Genomic DNA, 5,000 nt, shown 5'->3' with positions numbered 1-5,000 from the left:
TTTGTAACGGTTATAGACTATACAGTATAGTTCCGATCCATCGGTTCAAACATTAATTCCAGCCCCAGGACGGAGCGCATCTGTCCGGGTAGACAGCACTACAGTAGCCCCTATAGATTGGCTGATAATATTAATACATGCATTACATTACATATACACAGACATAGATCACACCCATGCCCTCCCGGTGTAATCTATGTCTGTGTATATATACGTACAGCATATGATAGATGTACAGTATTAATGTGATATTAATATATACACAGCGATAGATCACATCCATGCCCTCCCCCGGGGGAGGGCATGGATGTGATATATGGCTGTGTATAATGTACGTATTCAAAAGATTCAAGATTGCTGTATTAGTCATTTGTTTTCCATCTGCAAGCAGCTTTCGGGGGGAAAAAGTCCTATAGTTAAAAACAGTAGAGATTCATAAAATAATAAATAAGCGTAGAAAAAATATTTAATCTAAATAAATAAATCCTAAAACTAGAAACTAGAAGAATTCATATCATAATGGCTGTGGCTGTGTATATTATGTATTCATATCACAGCCATTCTAGGGGCTGCTACAGATTACAGTATGAGCGCGTGTATGATGTCATCCACACCTCCACAGTGTGAGGGGATGGAGGGGAGGGTCCTGAGGTATTCAACAGGTATCACACAGTGATGATGCAAGCGGATGCTCATAGTGGAAGCTGCTTGCTGCCCCGTTGGAAGCTGAGCTGCTGGAGCTGAATGGCAGCTCTGTGCTCAGACTGGTGGTGGCTGGAAAGGGGAGGAAACAATGTCGTGTATGCAGTGCATGCTAGGCAGGTCGCATTAAAAATAAGTACAAATAAATAATGTATAATATAATTTAAAAAAGATAATAAATGAATACTTAATTAAATAAATGATGTATAATGTAATTAAAAAATAAGATAAATAACTAATAACTAATATACAGTATATGAGATAGGCTTTGAGTGGGATATGTATTAACGCAGTTGCAATATGTAATATGTATGGGATATCTGTCTATCGATCAATCGATCGATCAATCGATCGATCGGGGCAGCAGTGGCTCAAGAGGTAGAGAGGATCCAGGTTCGATCCCCGGTCCTCCTGGCTATGTGTCGAAGTGTCCTTGAGCAAGACACGTGTGTGTGTGTGCGTGTGCGTGTGTGCGTGCGTGTGTGCGTGCGTGCGTCCGTGTGCGTGCGTGTGTGTGCTGCGTGCGTGCGTGCGTGTGTGTGCGTTTGTGTCTGTGTGTGTATGTGTGTGTGTGTGTGTGTGTGTGCGTGTGCGTGTGCGTGTGCGTGTGCGTGTGCGTGTGCGTGTGCGTGTGCATGCGTGCGTACACACACACACACACACACACACACACACACACACACACACACACACACACACACACACACACACACACACACACACACACACACACACACACACACACACACACACACAGCCCTCTCCCTATCGCTGTCATAAACCTTGACCTCCACCATGGCTCCTTTACTCTTCCCCTTTCCTCTTCCCCTTCCTCTTCCTCTTCCTCTTCCTCGGGCTCTCCCAGCCTCTCTTCCTTCCTCCTCCTCCTCCTCCTCCTCCTCCTCCTCCTCCTCCTCCTCCTCCTCCTCCTCCTCCTCTCTCTCCTCTGTCTCATAAAAAGAAAACTCCCTAGACCTTCCTCACACAACTACTCTTTGTTTCTTTTCTTTTTTCCCCTCCTTCCCCAGTCCGGTGTATTTCACAGCCAGGGACTCAGTCAGCAGGCCCAGCTTTTCCCACACATTCAGCCTTTCATAATAACACAGTTCTAAGCCGTGGGTGGAAAGTAACTAAGTACATTTCCTCAAATACTGTACTAAAGTACAATTTGAGTTCCTTTAACTATACATAAATGTTTATACATTATCCTCCACTACATCTCAGAGGCAAATATTGTAGGACGTTTACTCCACTACAATTATACACGTTTTTATTATTTAATATTTTTTAGCCCATTAAAACCTGAGGCAAATTCTACAAAATGTCTTCTAAATCTTAACAGTTTTTTTTTGTGCAAAAACCTATGTTGCTACATCAGTGGTTCTCAAGCTTTTTCATGTCATGGACCCCCAAAATTATATGTATTTGGCCGCGAACCCCCATCTCAAAATATGTTGTTCCAGGGATTTTTTTTAGAGCTTGTATATCTGCTATTTGTGAATAGCCAAAGTGTAAACTAATGCATTTTTTGGCTCAAATCTTAAAATGACACAAATGTGTTCCCGGTCTTAATGGGTTGAATAATTGATTAAATGTATTAGTTTGATTAACTCATCAATTTACCAAACCCTGACTTCAGTATCAGGGTTTGGTGAGTGAAAGTAGTTGGCGTCAGGTCTTCCCCTGTGTCATGTTGTGTACAATTTTACAGCTGCTGTGTAATGAGATGCAATTTGTATATAATAATAATCTCACACTGCCTGGAAAAACATCAAACAAAGATTAGAAAGGCAAGGCAATTTGTGTGTTTGCGCATATACAGTATACGTGCACGTCTGTTTGCGTGCACGTGTCTAGTCAGTGTGACTGTGCACGTCATCTGAATGTCCAAAACACAGTAATCTCCACAATTTATAAATAGAATGATTGTCCTTGTTGTACAGCAGGTCACTATATGCATAAGAATGTCCACTCAAAAAAAAACGCGAGTCTTGGTAACACCGCGGCATTGTGGGTTTTTGACTACCCCTTCATAATATGCAGTGATAAATGTTTTACTTAAGTAAAAGTATGAATACTGCAATGTAGAAGTACTCTGTTACAAGTAAAAGCCTGGAATTAAAAATGTACTTGAGTAAAAGTACAAAAGTATTGGTATCAAAATGTACTTAAAGTACCAAAAGTAAAAGTACTAAAATGTTTGAAAACAGCAGATCTACAAGCTCACAACGCGTCGTGACGCGTTGTGAGCTTAGGTATGAAATAGTGCTAAAGTGGTTAATGTATGTTTTATAATGTAATATATTTATTTCTGCAAAGTAACTAGTAACTAAAGTTTTCAAACAATTGTAGTGGAATAAAAGTACAATATTTTCCTCTGAGATGCAGTGGAGTAGAAGTAAAAGTATAGACAATTGGATAGGGTTGTAGGACTCGAGACCGGTCTCGAGTCGAGTCCGCATTTTGATTTACTCGTCTCGTCTCGGTCTCGCCCATGATTTTACTCGGTCTTGACTCGGTCTCGGACTAAGGGACTTGGGACTCTACCCCCACGAGTCCACTTGAGTCCAAGTCACTAAAATGCTAATTTTTTAAAACACATATTATGAGGAGCCCATTCACATTAACATTATAAGAGAGCTGTCTGGTGCTTATGGACAGCTATCAAATAATATATATATTTTTTAAATCTGGTCTCGGTCTCGTCTCGGTCTCGCCTCCTGTCGGTCTCGGTCTCGACTCGACCCCCTCCCTGGCCTTCCGGACTCGGTCTTGACTCGGACTCGCCCCCCCCCTCGGACTTGGTCTTGACTTGGACTCGCTTTAGGTGGTCTCGACTACAACCCTACAATTGGAAATACTCTAGTAAAGTAAAAGTACATCAAAATTGTACTTAAGTACAGTACTTTAGCAAATGTACTTAGTTACTTTCCACCACCGATAATATGCCATCTCCTCTATTTCCTCAACCAGCCGCTATAATCTCAACAAACTGATAAGATGGCTGGAAGAATGCAGGAAGAAATGCAGGCCTGCCATGCCCACCCCACCCGCCAGCTGTTTCTCTGTGAATTCTTCACTAAATCTGTGCAGAGGGGTCTATTTTCGAGTGTCTGAGCGAGCGTGTGTGTGTCTGAATGTGAAGACCCCAGGCTGGGGGCTGACATCATCCGCTGTTTTCCTGAAAAATATGAAGTTTGAAGCAGACTTTTGTCTCTGACATGGGGGGGGGTTAAACCCTGACCCCTGTTTGAAGAGGATGACTGTCTAGAGAGAGAGAGAGAGAGAGAGAGAGAGAGAGAGAGAGAGAGAGAGAGAGAGAGAGAGAGAGAGAGAGAGAGAGAGAGAGAGAGAGAGAGAGAGAGAAGGGGGGTCGAGGGGACATGTGAGAGAAGGAGGAAAGAAGCAGTGGTGGAAAAAGTATACTCACATGTAAAGTAAAAAGTAAAAGTATCAATACTGCAATGTAGAGATACTCTGTTACAAGTGAAAGTCCGGAATTCAAAATGTACTTGAGTACACACACACTGAGTAAGTACAAAAGTATTGGTCTCAAAATATGCTTAAAGTACAAAAGTAAAAGTACTCATTGTGCAGAATGTCCCATTTCACAAGTTCAAAATGTATAAAAAATCTTAAAAAATCAAGCTCACAATGCGTCGCGATGCGACGCATTGTGAGCTTGTAGATCTGCTACTTTCAAATGGCCGAAATACATAGGGCTGAAGTGTGTTTTGCGATAATAATCAAAGTCTAAAAAGTAACTAGTAACTTAAGTTTTCAAAAAACTACTGAAAAGTACTGAAAACTGGAAATACTCCACTAAAGTAAAAAATACCTCAAAATTGCATTTACGTACAGTACTTGAGTAAATGTACTTAGTTACTTTACACCACTGGAAAGAAAGCTGCAAAGCATGAGTGAGGGATGGAGGGGAGGAGAGGCAGAGGGAGGCCGAGGGAAGGGCAGGAGAGACGGGCGTGGAGGAGGAGGAGGAGAAGGAGGAGAAGGAGGCCCCAAAGATCCCCCTCTGGGAGTGTGGGAGAGGCAGGAAGAGGAGGAAGAGGAGGAGTGCTGCACACACAGCACAATCCTGGACATTATAATTCAAATTAACCGCTTGAACCCTGAGCGTCGCTATTATTATGACCACTTGAAGGTTTGACCTCCGACCCCTTGTTTGAAGAGCTTGAACTGGGGCGGGTCAGTGTGGCTGTCAGACATGTTCATTTAACTCTGATCTTTATTAATAATGATAAAAGATAATAACATCTACTAAACCACCACTCCACCAAACA

General features: G+C 42.2%; 1 pseudogene across 1 annotated transcript in view; it reads left to right on the top strand.

Moving 5' to 3' along the window:
• Positions 1-5,000, top strand: part of LOC308091093 (actin filament-associated protein 1-like 1) — a 54,598-nt pseudogene that overhangs the window by 304 nt on the left and 49,294 nt on the right. The gene's annotated exons all lie outside the window — the stretch shown is intronic.

Source organism: Gymnoscopelus braueri, assembly GCF_963280865.1.
Source record: "Gymnoscopelus braueri genome assembly, chromosome: 8".
Classification (NCBI taxonomy): Eukaryota; Metazoa; Chordata; class Actinopteri; order Myctophiformes; family Myctophidae; genus Gymnoscopelus; species Gymnoscopelus braueri.
Note: the sequence above shows the minus strand (reverse complement) of the source record. Positions and strands in the feature narration are given on the sequence as shown.